The sequence below is a fragment of the Chaetura pelagica genome, unplaced genomic scaffold (assembly GCF_000747805.2).
Source record: "Chaetura pelagica isolate M959 unplaced genomic scaffold, ChaPel_1.0 scaffold171, whole genome shotgun sequence".
Lineage (NCBI taxonomy): Eukaryota > Metazoa > Chordata > Aves > Apodiformes > Apodidae > Chaetura > Chaetura pelagica.
The window spans coordinates 3,916,292-3,933,363 of record NW_009952066.1 but is presented as its reverse complement, the minus strand read 5'-3'; positions in this window follow the sequence as shown (position 1 = coordinate 3,933,363).

Below are 17,072 nucleotides of genomic sequence, written 5' to 3'. Positions count from 1 at the left end.
ATTAGAATTATTTCTATTCCTGATTTCACCAGTTCCAGGAAGCAAATTTCCCCTCTTAATGCTCAGCTTTTTGAAAGGCTAGATATACATACAAAGAATTTTTCAGAGCAGCCTGGGTTGATAAGCTTTCCTCAGCCATTACTTCCTGTTATATTTTGTCCTTCAATTGTAATGCCCATGCCTCTTCAGTCAGCCCTGAGCTGAGAAAAGAGATAAACTTGCAGGGCCAATTTAATAAACATTAAATCTTTGTCTACCCTAGGAAAGGATGTTGAAAATGAAGGCAACAAATGTACGAAAGAGTACAAAAATGGACAGGATTAAACGGGAACTCAGTTCAGCTATCCAAGCCTCATCACTTTCAGTAGAAATCTCCAGCACTAGAGGACAAGGAAACCAGAATGGGTGTATCCCAGTCTTGTCAGGTTATCTGCTTCAACCCCTTTTTCAAGTTAGGGACTTCATCCTTCACTTCATGAGCATCATTCTGAAAGGGGCTATGACCCATGTTTTCTAAAGACAACCGACACATTCCTGCCTCTTTATCCTCTTGACATTGGGTCTATGTGTAAAAGCAAACATGAAGCGACTTACCGGACCTATTGGAAAAGGCAATTAACCACATCCTGGATGAATTAGCAGAGCAGTGAGTATGACCCTCCTGCATGTACAAAGTCTAGAACCCAGCTGGACTTTTTAAGTGTGATTTTAGTGGTGCTTAGGCTTTCTGACTTGGTGTAGCTTTTCAAATGGATGCTCTAGTCTACCTTAGAAAAAGTGAACATTCTTTTGAGGATATTGCCAGTTGGCAACTTGTGAGGACCAGCAAATGAAACTGAAACACGCCCTGCACGATGTGAACCCTTTGCAGCCATAAAGTCCTCTCCTTTCAGGGGGCAACGATAGCTCATTGTGTGGAATGCAGCAATGCTTCAGTGAGCAAAACTACGAATTTTCTGTTTGTTCTTGGTGAAAGATAATTATTTTACTAGATTAATATGTCTCTGACATTCTAATGTTTAAGAGAAGGGAAGGTATTTGTATATTGTGTTCTTCCCAGTTTTCTCCCTGGTTGACATTAAGCTCTGACATTCCCCTCCTCGGGCAATTCTCAGCACCTTTCTCTTGCCTCACCAAAGTCAGTTTTACCATGTTGTGATCTGCTGATCAAAGCATGGCTTTCTGGTCAGGAAAAGGAATCTTTCTACTTAGGAAAAAGGATAGTAATTACATTAAATGATTGTTAACTTCTTGCTAATGAATGCATTTCATTTCTCCTAAACATTTCTGGAAAAATAAGCAAGCAAAGAAACAAAAATAATCAGACATGCCATTCATCTACCAGAAGTATTAATTAAAAGCAATTAGAAAAAGTGACTCATTTTTGAAGTATACAAGATTCTTAAAAAGAAATATAAAGGTTTCAGGAAGAGCTGAATAGATGTATCTGTACCAAGCAGATAACATTGCATAAAAATACAATATTACAAAAATTAACATTTTAATTTTGAAGGGAAAAAAAAAATCCAGTATTGATGTCTAAATTTCCAGTGATAATTATTGACAACCACTATAAACTGTATCAGTATCTGATTGTTTTCACTGCTTAAAACATGCATTCAAGATCTAGTTTGCATTTACCTTGATTCATGTGCTCTTGGATCTTGTCCACCCTTGATAGACCAAAGATTTCCCACTCATTTTTTTCCTGCTGTCTAGGTCTCTACTCACAGTCAGCCCCCAGGCAGGTTATCATCCTTCCTCTCTGTGACTTCTCCCAAGTTGAGTCTGTTTTGCCCAGGACCTTAATCAGTGAAGAACCCTCCTTGTGCTTTGTCTCAACCCAGGAGCTTTGCCCTCCTCATCCCAGAGTGTGTGTGTGTGGGGAGTTGAGTGAGCGGCCATGGGGCTGTTCCTTTGTTATTGTGTTGGGCCCAAACATCAACATTATTATCTATTCATGTTAACCACCTCTAATGTGAAACCTTGCAACTATTGAACAGCACTGGGGAGCAAGCACTTAAAAGCCAGACAGGAGAGAAAATGTCCAGCCATACACAATGGGATCTGTAGGAGAATTCAGCCAGCAAGGCTGCAGTGTGGGATGGGACCTTCCTTGCCTGCCTCAGCCTCTGTCTTCTTCAATGACAGAGAGTTGGTGCAACTCCTCCAAAGGTGGCACTAAAGAACCCTCAGGCATACCAATGAATCTTTTATGGTTGTTCTCCCTTTATTGAATATTTAGTGCCAGTATGTATGCACAGCGTAGCCAGACAAAAGGAGCAAAGCTGTCAGGCTACTTTAATCTTTGCTGCATGTGAGTTATCTCCATACCCACCAAAAAAATAACAGTTCATGCTGTAATATTGCTGTACTTCAATTTCTATGTTCAGGACAGAAAAACAAATGAGGACACTGGGGCAAAACTGCACTTACAAAACAAATTTGACCAACTCAATTACTTTAATACACCATTGCAGCATAATTTTGCCTTAAATATGACACCAAATAAAATATTACTGTCTGGCATTGCAAAGGGGAAGTTTTCTTATAGGCTCTACAATTCCTTCAGGCTTTACTCTATGTGTACAGAATCTGCTTTAAAATGTGATCCCTCTTTTCCTCAGAGGTCCTGGTGGGTACAGTATGTTTCTTTTACAGAAGTGCAAGATGAATTCCCAGAGGTGTTAGAGACAGCTCAGAAAATGCAGCAGGATACAGTAGCATTTGGATGCATACACTTAAAAAGAATTGTGGAATACAGGGAATAATGTGAAATGTAAAAAGAAGGAAAATGCAAGAATCTGTGGAATCTTTTTCTGTCATTGATGGTTAGTTTAGCCTCACCATTTATCTCAACAGAGACGTTTTGGTGTGTTTTTGTTGTTGTTTTGGCTTGGTTTTTTTAATCAAGTATATTCTTCCAAACTGTTATATTTAAACGTACAGGAGCCAGATTCAATCAGGTGAGTGACAGTGTTGCCATGTTTGGTACTGTAACTTCCATTTGGAAACATTTATTCTATCATGACTGCTCAGAGAGAATGGAAAAGCATTATCTGACATAAAGAAAGATATCTACATTTGATCCTCAATACATTTGAAGGAATAGGGTTTCTTTTCAGGGCTCATTGCCTTTATGTGGAAGTTTGGGTTTCCCACATACAGTTTTATTTGTTTAGCAGCTTAGGATGAAAAAAACATGTTAAACCATCATACTGAAAGATACACACAGTCCCTGAAAGGCTTGTCCTGTCATGTGCTCTGCCCTGGAGGAGAAATGAAGTCTACAGGATGATTTTCTTTTGAGTCTTACTGCACATAGCTACTCTCCTTTGATAATTTACCAGGATCAGACTGCATGCTTTGAAATATTCTCCCAAAACTACATGTACTTGATGAGTGATCACAAAAGAGATTATTAATAAACTCAACCATCAATGCTCCCATCTTCCTACAACCATCTTCTATGTGCTGCACAGGGACACTGTTTTGAGAAGTTGACATGAACATCCCTGGACATTTGTCAGCTAAAACACCACTACTTCTCTACTTGTTTCTACCTTTTTACCCCTCAGCTTACCTGGTTTCTCCACTATCAACTTCTGCCAGTGTGACTGCTTTGGAGTTCTGTACTCAAAGCACTGAAGACATGAACAAATATTTGTATGTGCTATCAACAGAATTCAGTTCTGCTTTTTTGACCATTATTTATCAAGTTCTCTCCCTTATGCTGATGTAATCTGTCTGCTAATGTTGTTGTGGGGTTTTTTCCCCAATCTTTTACAATCTCCTGATTTGTTTGGCCATGTATCTCTACTTGATATCAAATATAATATATGTATATTTGTGTACAGTATATATAAAACCAATTTATTTTCCCATGTTTTGCAGTAAAAGTCTCATAAAAAATGTCCTTATTAAGAAGACCAACAGGAATCTCTATTCCCACTGAGAGTAAAGAAAAAAAAAAAAAACCACAAAAAAACCCCTAGTATAGAAGAAAAATAACTCTTAGCTGAAATAGGACAGTAGACAAACTTAGATTTGAAAAAATCACTTAAAAAATTAGAACTACTTGTAAAAAAAAAAAAAAAAAAAAAAACCACAAAAAAACCCCTAGTATAGAAGAAAAATAACTCTTAGCTGAAATAGGACAGTAGACAAACTTAGATTTGAAAAAATCACTTAAAAAATTAGAACTACTTGTAAAAAAAAAAAAAAAAAAAAAAACCACAAAAAAACCCCTAGTATAGAAGAAAAATAACTCTTAGCTGAAATAGGACAGTAGACAAACTTAGATTTGAAAAAATCACTTAAAAAATTAGAACTACTTGTAAAAAAAAAAAAAAAAAAAAAAACCACAAAAAAACCCCTAGTATAGAAGAAAAATAACTCTTAGCTGAAATAGGACAGTAGACAAACTTAGATTTGAAAAAATCACTTAAAAAATTAGAACTACTTGTAAAAAAAAAAAAAAAAAAAAAAACCACAAAAAAACCCCTAGTATAGAAGAAAAATAACTCTTAGCTGAAATAGGACAGTAGACAAACTTAGATTTGAAAAAATCACTTAAAAAATTAGAACTACTTGTAAAAAAAAAAAAAAAAAAAAAAACCACAAAAAAACCCCTAGTATAGAAGAAAAATAACTCTTAGCTGAAATAGGACAGTAGACAAACTTAGATTTGAAAAAATCACTTAAAAAATTAGAACTACTTGTAAAAAAAAAAAAAAAAAAAAAAACCACAAAAAAACCCCTAGTATAGAAGAAAAATAACTCTTAGCTGAAATAGGACAGTAGACAAACTTAGATTTGAAAAAATCACTTAAAAAATTAGAACTACTTGTAAAAAAAAAAAAAAAAAAAAAAACCACAAAAAAACCCCTAGTATAGAAGAAAAATAACTCTTAGCTGAAATAGGACAGTAGACAAACTTAGATTTGAAAAAATCACTTAAAAAATTAGAACTACTTGTAAAAAAAAAAAAAAAAAAAAAAACCACAAAAAAACCCCTAGTATAGAAGAAAAATAACTCTTAGCTGAAATAGGACAGTAGACAAACTTAGATTTGAAAAAATCACTTAAAAAATTAGAACTACTTGTAAAAAAAAAAAAAAAAAAAAAAACCACAAAAAAACCCCTAGTATAGAAGAAAAATAACTCTTAGCTGAAATAGGACAGTAGACAAACTTAGATTTGAAAAAATCACTTAAAAAATTAGAACTACTTGTAAAAAAAAAAAAAAAAAAAAAAACCACAAAAAAAACCCCTAGTATAGAAGAAAAATAACTCTTAGCTGAAATAGGACAGTAGACAAACTTAGATTTGAAAAAATCACTTAAAAAATTAGAACTACTTGTAAAAAAAAAAAAAAAAAAAAAAAAAAAAAAAAAGGGCTATTAATTTCATGCTCTGGAGAAAAGTATTGTGAGAAGTGTTGTTCCACGCACTGAAAAAATGTTGCTTTTCTCTTGGACACCCTCATGGCAGGTCAGGGATGGGTTTCAATGGACAGCAAGGGTGCACTCATGTTGGCAGCTAGCACAGCTCCTAGAGAATTAGGTACATTATCTCAATTTCAACCAACTTGAAAATTTTACTTCCTTACTTTTGTTGACATAGCAATTGCCCTTGAGAGGCATCATTTATACCTTGAACAGGGAAAATATGAACATAATGATACTTCTTTCACACACCGCAAGCACAGGTGTGCTCTGAAGGACTTGCAGGTGGCTCTGGACCTCTACAAGTATATGTTACCTGCAGCTGCCATTCTTTTCTAAAAGAAATAAAGTCCTTATCAAATTTCTCATTTGTTAAGGAGGACAATCTTTGGGTCTTTGGTGTCATCCATTCCTGTTTAAAATGGAAAGGCTTCAACAAAATCACACTTTTCTTCGGTAAGAAGAGAGCATGACTTCCCTGGTGACCTGTCCTATTAGCAAGTGTTGAAATTCTGCATTAAGCTGCTGCTGTCACAGTGGAGCAGATGCTGCTCATTAGCTCTGTCCTGGGCACTAACAAAGCTGCAATAACTCCCTTAGCAGGGCAGTCACGGCAGCTGAGGGTCTTGGGAGAAATCCATGGGGTCAGAAAGTTTAAGGTGATAGTGTTTGCAGTAGGGATGCTGCAGGGCCTCCAGATTAGATCTAAGGAATGTTATTTGCATGGCTAATAAGCAGGTTGAGTCAAAACTGAATGCTCTTATTCAAACTATCTAAGTCCTAGTCCACTTCCCATCAGCTCATGTGAAGCTGGCCACCCTCTTCCTTGTTCATCTTCAAAGCTCTCTAGGTGACCTGAATTCTGCATTTAGGTAATCCATAATTTTCTAGTTGCCCATCTGCAATTTGACAAGTTAAGGGTTAGAGCATGCCTCTAGGATGTGACAGACTGGAGTGGGATCCCTCCTCAGCTTTGCTGCATCTTCTTTCCTGGACACTGGCTCCTACAATGCCATGTTGAGGCTGTAGCACAGCGCAGCAATTAAAGACACACATAGGGAAAACTATAAGAAAGAGAGCTTACAGAGTGGTGGGAGGTTAGGCTATTCCTTTGGGTACATTCAAATTTCAGTTGTATGTAGGGTTGTGGGATTTCTAAGCCATATTTGAGGCTCCTTTTAATGCAATCACTAATAACTCTTCCTCTCTGCAGGTGGCAACGCATGTATTGCACTGCTTTTTGCAAAAACAAATCTTTATTTCTCATTACTTCTGAATATGTATCTCAACATGACATGCATTCCAAGAAAAGAAGCTGCCTTTTTATTACCCAGCCTCCAAAACAATGTGTTTTTTCCTTTTTCTATCCTTCTGCTAGCTAAACTTGGAAATTAAGACATAACTGATGATATGGAAGACTAACACACCAGAAGCATTGTGTAGAAAGAGATCTGAGTTTTGTCTGTATAGTTGGTGTATCACAAAATAAATTCTATTTGTACAGCCAGACCACAGGCACCAACACCTGTTAATAAGCAAGTTTTAAACTCTGACCAAATATTTCAGCTAAGTACAAGAAATCTGCAGTTTGAAATATACTTGACAGGCAAATAGTAAGAGTTAACTTTAGAAATCTTGTATTCTGACAGCTGTGCATAGCAGCCTCATTTAACTCAGTTTTCAATTGTCTTTTTGAAGCCTTTGTCCTTTATTTTGTCTGTGGGTGGCCAGCTTGCTTTAGAAGAAGCTGAGCACCAACCTTATTCTTTTCTCTAGCCCTTCATCTATCTAAATAAAGAGTTAATTCTATGTCCTTTCTCTTTCTTCTTTTGGCTGATTCATAACTGATATAATTAAGCAGTAAGACATGTCAGGAGCATACCTGTGGGTTTGAGTATCATACCACAAATGGCAGGATAAGATATTGAATTTTAACCATCCAAGAAGTGCTGAAATTGTCCAAAGATATTGTTTAAATTCCTATTATTCAGAAGAGGAATCTACCAGACATTGAAAAAATTAGGACAACTGGAAGGTTTGCCTCATATACCTTCACAATGGGTAGAGATGACTGGGTAAACACTTTCAGAAGAGGTGACAGGTGGCTCGCTTTTCAGTTGTGCCTAGATGAGCCTTCTGGAAATTGCTGCAGAAATTCTCTGTTTGCACTTTCTCAGAGAAGCCCACTAGAAAGTCAAATTGGGCAGGTAAGGCTGAAGGCACTCACAACTGTCAATAATCAAGCTTTAAACCCCAGTCAAATACTTCAGCTAAAGCATCAATGAGAAGGAACAGCTTCACAGGACACAGCACTCTGGTTAATCTTCCTTCCAAGTTTCACCTCAGTCTTCCGACGTTGCCTGTCAATACTGGTGTTGCAGTTTCAGCACTAGATAACACTACGGATGGTAGGTGAGGGCACATTCTCCCGGCTTGCAGCCAACAGAACAGTTTATTCATCCCTTAATTACTTTCAACTGTGTAAAGACAAGTCGCTGAGCTGGATCCACTTAGGGAAAAGGCAAACTAAAGATGGTGGGAAGCATGTAAGTGCAGAACAGGATTCCTGCATACACCTGTGTACGGGGCAACAGGGGTCCCCTCAGGGAGAGGGCAGGCAGGCTTGTGTGTGGAGGAACAGGAGCACTCCTGCCTCTGGTGGGTCTCTAAGCAGTAACACGACTTCAGGGCACGAGGTGAGAAAACTTCAGCTCAGCCAACTCACAGTGACAGTGAGCCCAGAGTGCTTTTGCTTACAAAAGGGAAGAGGTGCGTGAGCAGGAGGGGCATGAGGTGCATGTCCTGACCCTTGTTATTTGTGGGAGAGCAGATACTGGTCTCAGGCCATAAGATGCTCTAATTTTCAGAGCACAATTAATGAACAACACTAAAACACACCACTGCACAAATAACCACACAGAGGAGGCACTTGTGACTGGCCATTTTCTTTTCTGACTAGCTGGAAAAACAGAAACAACAGGAAAGAACAGCCACTAAGTCTTCTCAGACCAAAATTTTATCTTTTTTTTTTTTTTTCTATGCATATGAAAGAGCTTTGAACTCATTCAAAGGCTTAGCTTGATATATTGATTATTTTTTAAAGCTTTCACCGGACTATTTCCATCACTTCATTCCATCACCTCATCTCTCCAACAAAACAGATCTAATGTATTTTTTAATTTCTTCTCTTCTCAAACATCTCCCTTAATGGCAAAGAATACAATAAACTAACACCAGTGGGGTGTGGGGAAAGCAATAACATTACTAAGCCACTTTAACAAACAAACGTATTCTAAAACAAAACAAAAAAAACGCCAAATTAAGTATAAATCTGCAAGTAAAGTGAAAAGTTTCGAACAGCACCTGGAGAAAAGGATGGAAGGCAGTTCTAATTCACCAGAACACCAACCATGGAAATACTACTTTAAAAGAAAAACCAGCCCCTAAGTCTTCTCAGACCAAAATTTTTTTTTTTTTTTTTTTTTTTCTCTCTCTTTTTTTTTTTTTTTTTTTTTCTCTCATACAAAGACTTTGGCTCCTCCAGTGCTTCAGTTTCTCCTAAAAGCAAATTTTCAGAAATTCCTCCCTACTTCCAGTTTAGCATTACATCTGGTTTTATTGCCTTTTCAACACTATTGTTAAATTTCTAAAGCACAGACTCTCCAGGGTCCTCAGATACATACATTGCCATTATTCAGAAAGAGCTTTTTAAAAAAGCCTGCTGTGTTTATTCCCATGGTTGTGTTATACAGGTGTGCAATAAAAAGGGACCCACTTTCCTCCCCAACTTGGCAATCTTCTACTGCATCTACAGCAGCTTTGGCACTTGCAACTAGACAGTCTCATCTACTCAGTGAGATGGTTGGATTTGCTCACCACATTCCCCAAAGAAAAATCCTACAATAGCACAGGAGATGGCACTTGTCAACACCAAGATAAAATATCCTAATAATAAGCCAGACTGTTCACAAGCTTTCAGACTAGCCAAAAGAAAAGAAAAGAAAACAAAACATAAAAACCCCACAGCCAAGAGATATTACTTTTCAGGATCTCACAGCCAAAGCAAGCTACAGTAGTCAACACTGGATAAATGCCTGCTTTGGTGAGCTGGCATGGGGGAAGACTCCAGCTTCTAATGAAATGAAGTAAACAAACAGCAGATACCACTTAACATTATGAGAACCATTATTTTCATAGTATGGGAAAATCATACGTTCATTAGAGTTTAGAAAGCAATACTAATTTTTTTAAATACAATATGAGTTGGCCAAATAGCCTTGAATGTGGACCACCAAATGGGTCATTTGCAGCATGTAGACTAAGGACAGTCTAACCAAATAGCTATACACTCAATGACAGAATGGTAGGTCTTGAAAGGGATTCTGAAGATCATCTAGTCCAACCCCCCCAAGGACACCCTGAGCAGCTGTTGGCAAACTAGGGCTTGTTTTACTTTAATCCTTCCATATTACATATGAGTTGATAGATCATACTTGCCAAAATACATACAACATATTATATTTTTTATATGGCAATTTGGGCTTCTCCCAGTATACAAAGAAGAGCTAATAAGCGGGATAAAAAAGAAGAGGGAAGAAGGAAGAAAGTCAGCCCCAATTGTTTCTAATCAGCTGACATCCTCAACAGGGCTAACAGGGAGAAAAATAAAGGGAAAATGGGGGTAAAAGAAGAATAGAAAAACCCCTTACAAAGGTTTTCTGGTGCCCTCCCACTATTACAGCAATGATGCAAACAGTTCTGCTTGTGGCAGCAGTGTTGCCCCACTGATGGACATCAGCTCCTCCTAAGATCCACTGAGCTACAGACCCTGAGTTAATTGATTGCAGTATACCAGTACCCAACAGAACAGAGAATGGATGTCATGTACAGTGTAGAAAACCAAGTATTCACTGACTGACAGAAACCAGCAGAGATACAATGTCTAGCAAAAGGACAAAAGGAAAGATGAACTAGGAAGGTAACACCTTGGGCTTCTGAAAGGGTATTGGTCCTAATCGACTGGACAGATTGGTTTTGAGAACCACAGCAGATTGTCAACAGACACACTAAAAGCCATGATATTTATAGGTGTGTTGCCCTTGGCAGGTGTCATCAGTCAGCTAAACAGCACAGACAAAGAAACCATAGGCAACAGCACAGCTATCAGGTGGTTGCAATGGCACTGGCACAACCCTAGCAGAACTCTTGTGCCACTGTATGTTAGGACCCTGTGGTTTCCTCACTGTGGTGCACCAGCTGAACCTTGCTTTCAAGACCACACGGAAAACAATAGGCATTGCTGGCATAATAAAGAGAACAACTGCATGAACTGTGCTGCTGCCCTAGCCCCATATCTCATAATTCCAATCAAACATCTGTCCAGTTTTTAGTAGGCTTTGATTTGGATTCTTACTGCATTGTATAAATGGACAGCAGTGTAATCTGTGATCTCCTTACAGTTGAAATACTAATTTTCCAGACACAATATTAATTTCACAGGAGCCAGACACATATTCCTTCTGAGCACTTCTCTTTCACACTTTTTCTTTTTTCCGGAGCTATTCACATAATCATTTAATCTACCCTATTATCCACAATGCATTTACAAAAGGAAGAAGAGGAATAGGAAAGGAGATTAAAACAGCCAAGTAGGAAGGCATTACAAGGCAAACCTAGAAGTCATTAGGCAATGCATATTTGGGAAGGCAATGCAAGATATTTGCATTTTTACTACTCAAGAGGGGGACTCAACCCACCCCTCTCAGACTCCTCTGCCACATGGCCTCTCCTGTTAGGGATCACTTCCACATCTCAGCAACCACTTTCTACCTGTGCTCCACCAGGGCTTTACCCTCTCAGTGCAGTGCATGAAGTAGCCCTATCTTACGTAAATCTGCCCTTCTCAGACTCGCTACTAGCTGGATGAAATTAAAAAGTGACCATAGTTGGACCACTGTTGAATTTATGAATGGATTATTATTTAAAGAAGAATGAGACATTAATGAGGAAAGCTTACTTAATCTTACTTTGTAACAGAGAACAAGCCTGTGGTGGACACAAGAACTGGAAAGGAGGTACGGAATGTGTGAAGTAACTGGTGCTTACACCAGGAGGCAGCAGGAAAAGTCTTGCACATAACAAAGTTAGCATCTAGCACCACTTAATTTTCTCATCCTAGCTAACTGCAGGCAAAATCGATGTACAGGCAGCTGCAGATGCTCCAAGTACAAGTTTCAAATAGTAACTATGATGTGGAGTTGTACAGGCTCCGAAAACAATTTCTCCAAGAGCTATTGATAACTGAGTTTTGCTTGCAGAACTGTGGCTGTATTTCTGCCTGAGAATTTAAAGGATTTTACCTGTGATCTCAAGCAGAGCTTTTTAAAGAAAAGAACCCACAAGCTTCAGTCACAACCATTGTGCCTTTAAAAATTTGGTTTTTTCCAGATACTCATTTCAACTGTGCAGCTAGTATCATCAAACAGATCACCATTTGATAAGTACTTACAGCTTTGCTATTGCAAAACCCAATCTGATTATAGCCAAAGGCCATATAAAGACCTCAAAAGAAATAAATCATTTACCATGACATGCCCCCTTTACAAAAAAAATACTACTTAATACAAAGAAACAGAATTAACTAGGTCCCATCTCCTCTGCTTCCAGAAGCAAAGCATACTTTTGATTACATTTTACCCAGCCTGGATGAAGAAACACTTCCCCAAAATACTGCATATCCCTTTTGTCTGGAAGAAATTCTCCCATGGATCATGAGGATCAGATGAATGAGATGTATATAGACAAGAGAAATAGACGTGAGTAATCTTCTTCAGAGCATTCTCTGTCTTGAGACAATAGATTCTTAACTAGATATGGCAGCTCAAGGAAATAACTGTTTTAAAGCAATACTCAGTTAAGGCTCCATTCTTTTACTCCTGTCAGAAAGGATGGAATGTATCTCAGGGTGGTAAAAAAATGTATTTGTAGGAACAGTGTGAAAGGGCCAGAGATGTTTAGTAGCTTGGTAGACAAGGTAGTATTTTGAAAGCTGAAGACATTTGGTCAAGTCTCATAATGGAGAATAAAGAATGAAGTCTGAATTCTTCACCAGCTATTTCCTGCCCACCAGAAAAGGCCAAAAGAGAGACATCATCTCTGGCAGTTCACTCAACCTAAATTTCAGTGCATTTAACTTCTAAAATAAAACTATCTATTGGATTATACCAACAGAATTAGTGAACTGTTTTGTGACAAATGAAACCGAATATTTTACTAACTTTTTATTCCCTTCCTCTTCAGTGTTAGACAGGTGTAATTTGCATGCTTAAGGATCCCAGGTCTCCAGAGCCAGGATCATGGAATCTGAAGGCTTCATGCAATACCTACAAACTGTGTGTGTGCTAACACACAGCAAAGGAAAAGGAATAAGCACATGTTTCATTATCCATACTGCTAGGAGGGATCCTTGACTTGCACTTCTTAGGGTAAAATCCAAAAGTTTCCAGTATTTCCATAAGAGGATTTGCTTGACTTATTGTCATTAATGAGAGATCATTTGGAAACTGAAGCTTTCTAGGGTCAATCCTGCTCAGTCCACCACTAAGATCATCATCGACTTCAGTAAGAGCAGAATTTAGTCTTCTTTATTCTATGGTAGACTTTTTTCTTTCAAATGTCTATGTTTATCTAGAACATACGGATCAGTATTTTTATATATTAAAAACGTTAAACCAAAAAAACCAAACAAACCCAGAGAAGTTCTTGATACTAATAAAAAATTATCTGCACATAACATTTGCTATGAAAATAGTGCAGTGTAGCAGCCACATGGCTGTATGTATATTTCACACACTTTCGCCACTGAAAATAATTATACAATGTCCCTACACAAATAAGCATGCTGTGATACCCATCAGGATTACTTCATCATGCAAGAACCCAAACAGAAACAGACTTTCATTTGTACCTAATAGTGATTCCTCAAATTTCTTATTCGCATCAGCATCATTTTTTAGTCTTCCTTACATTGAGAATGCTGACCCAGGATTGCTTGTTTCCTCTCCCTTGCCATTTTATATGTTGATTTTCTTCCTTCTTTGTAAGAAAAAGAGTAGAGAGTGGTACTGCACTGGATTTTAAATCCAGACTCAGGACAGAAACCATGATGTGCCTGGCTGGCCCCCTGTGCATTTCAGCTCCAGAAGGGACAGAGATAAGCACATGCTGCTGCTGTGACTGACATTCTGGGTATCTGGATGCTTATCCCCTGTCAGTCAAAACACTTATGACTCCTCCAGCTCATCAGCAGCTCCCACCACCAGAGAACACTGATGATACCACCCCTCTTCTATAAACACCTGAACTAGAGTATCCTTTTCTTTTCTTCTTTTTTATTTTTTTAATATTTTTATTTTTATTTTCTTTCTTTCTGTGCCAGAACCCTGCATGTAAATAACTGAGAGCTCACTGGCAAAAGCACAGCAGCAGTCTGTGGTGCTCTGAGCTGCCCTAAAATTTGTGCTCCCTTGCTCCGTTCGGGAAAGCAGAGGAGGAGAAGAAGGCTCCCACCCTCAGAGCTTCCCCAAAGGCAGCTTGTGGTCCTGCCTCGGTGACACTCAGCTCAGCTGGACTTGCTGGACATCTGTAATTCTTCCCGCTGTGCACTAGATGCCACTGCACAGACTGCTTTTAGCAGCCAAACAGCCATTGCCTTTTCTTGGGCAGCCACACACTACCTATTAGAGGTCCTTCACGACCACTGGCTTGGATGTTCAACACACTTAGCCTAGCAAAGCTCCCCACCAGGACAGGACTATCATTGTTTCTCAGATGGGAAAAGCCAGCAGAGAGACTATGTCATGATTTTGCTGTGGGTCAGGTATGGGAAGGCTGACAGAGCATGGACTTCAGCTGCAGTCACCTGCATTCACCTGCATGAAGCAACTTGCTGGCTTTCTTCCGCTGCCTCTGTTGCAGCCAGACACAGATAGATCAATCTGAAGGCAGAGCAGAGGGGATGGGGACTAGACATAGTGGCAAGAACAGCAATGTAACTAGCTAATGGCAAATACATCTAACACTGCATAGAGGATCCCATACCTAACTTCAGTTTCTCAACCTCCTGTTGTCTGCTCAGGCTCCCAAGCACCTCATCAGGAACCATCTCCACAGGTCTCACAGCCAGGTGCCCTCTTCCATCTGGGCACATCTCCACAGTCTTTCAACAGCAAAACTTTCTGGTGCTGAGGAGGGAGAGGCAGTAGAAGACATTTCCTAGGAAGGCTAGAGGATATTCATCACTGTAAGAATTTTACAAAGTAGTTACAGGTAGCAGCAGGTGTCCCCAGATTATGACACTCACTCTATTTCAAAGCAGCTTTATGGCCTGTCCTGGGGAGGAGTTAAAACTGCTGCTAGTGGCTCCATAAGGAAAACAAGGTGCGGGGAACTTCTGCAGTACACAATCTCTTCCAGCCTTACTTTCCTTTGATTCTAGGAATAGATATCCATATTGTGGAGGAATGTCAGTTTCTTCTCATTGCAGATTTCCTGACAGGATGCTGTCTGATCCAGATACAGCTGCTTCTCACAGATACCATCCAGCAATCCCAAATGCCTTCCAGCACACCCTACCCCTCCAGTCTGCCCCATTGGACTCTTTCACATGAACCTACCCAAGAAAGATGTGCTAAGCCTTGTGCATCTCGTTGTCCTGTGCTTGACACACCCAGTGGTGGAGCATGTTAACCGCTGGGTGAGGGTTATACAGTATCTGATTTATAACCTGTGGTACAGCTCACTGGATACAACTGTTTACAGCTGGGAGTGACAGGGTGCCACCAGTACTTCAAGGGCTGCTACCATTTCCTCAATCTGCTGCAGCAAGAGTGCATGAGACGTGGCTGAATAGGGCAACATGAATAATGCTAAGCCCTGCCTTCTGCTTTCCACCTCGCAGCACAGCCTAAGCTCTGGGTTTGGAGATGGGCCAGAAGACACGTCTGTGTGTTGACTTGGAGCCAAGAAATACAGCAGCATCCCAGAGGCAGCCACAAACGCTTGCACACCTGTGTGCATTTTTTATCATCACTCTGCCAAGTGAGCTCATTCACAAATTCTGTTTCTGCAGCAGATTTCCCTGGTTTTCAGGAGACAAGCAAATAAAACCAAAGACTCTCTGACAGAAGCAAGTTTCGTCCCTAGGCTGAGCTATACAAAATAGGAAACAACTACAGACTCTAAACTGAGGTCTTCCTTAAGGCCTAATTGATCACAAGCTCTGTCAGAGTTAAAGCTATGTTACAAAAGATTCAGCTAAAATAAATAAAGCAGAGAGAAAAAAAGTCATCATCCTGCTCTACTTGGTTCTTGTCAGACCACACCCAGAGTATTGCATTGCATTTTGGTCCCTGCTCTACAAAGAGGATACAAACAGTCTGGAGAGGTTCCAGAGAAGGGCCACAAGGGTGATTAGAGGACTGGAGGACCTGTCATATGAGAGGAGATTGAGAAAACTGGGTTTTTTCAGCCTTGAGAAGAGTAGGTTTCGGGGAGACTTCATTACCATGTTCCAGTACTCAAAAGGTGGCTACCAAGAAAACGGAGATTCCTGATTTACCAGGAGTCACATGGAAAAGACAAGGTGGGAGATTCTAACTGGACACAAGAGGTACATTTTTCACCATGAGGAGCATCAAACATTGGAATAGTCTCCCAGGGGAAGTGGTAGATTCTCCCACATTGGACAGTTTTAAGTCTCAGCTTGACAGGGTGCTGAGCCATCTCATATAACCTATAGTACTACATAGAAAGGTTGGACAGATGATCCTTGAGGTCCCTTCCAACCTGGCATTCTATAATTCTATGATTGTGTCAGCCCTTTCTTTCCCAAATTGTGAGTTTTTTAAAGGTCCTTTCATGGCCATGGTAACTTTCTGTTCTGTTTGTTGCTTTGTGTTGTTTTGTTGTAGTTTTAAAAAAAAATTTTATTTATACTTGCCAGCTGAGAAGCCTTGAATTTTTTTCTTGTGAGAATTTTAAAGTTTACTTTTTGTCCTGGTTTGAGCCAGGATGGAACCAATTTTCTTTATAGCAATTTTACTTTCCAGTAAAGTCTCTTCTAAGTAGCTGTGGCTGCTGAAATTAACAGCATGTTTTCCAGTCAGTGTCTGCTTCTAGGGTTGATCAAGCTCAGTGTTTATAGCTACTACTACAGAATGGTATGCAGGACCAAGGCCACTGCTCCAGAATGAAAGGGGAGTAAAAGATTCACACCTGCAACCCTCCTGGGGGGTGAAGCAGACCAGACAGGTGACCAAAATTGACCAAATTCTGTATTCCATCCCCTACACATCATATTCAGAATAAATTTAAGAGATCGTGAGGGTCAAGCTCTCTTCATCTGTGGCTGGTGTCCAGGAAGTACTCTGTCCACTTATCTGCCTTTGGTCCCTATCCATGCATCCCTGCATCCAACTCCTGTTTGTGTGGTTTAAGTTTCCAATCCATAAGCCTCTCTCTTCTTGCCACTCACAGCCCTTCTTCGATCTGCTGTAATCAGCTGCTCCCCCTGCACTGCACCACCCTGGCTGCCACATTTCCCCCTGTAGCCTGCAGGCACCTTTC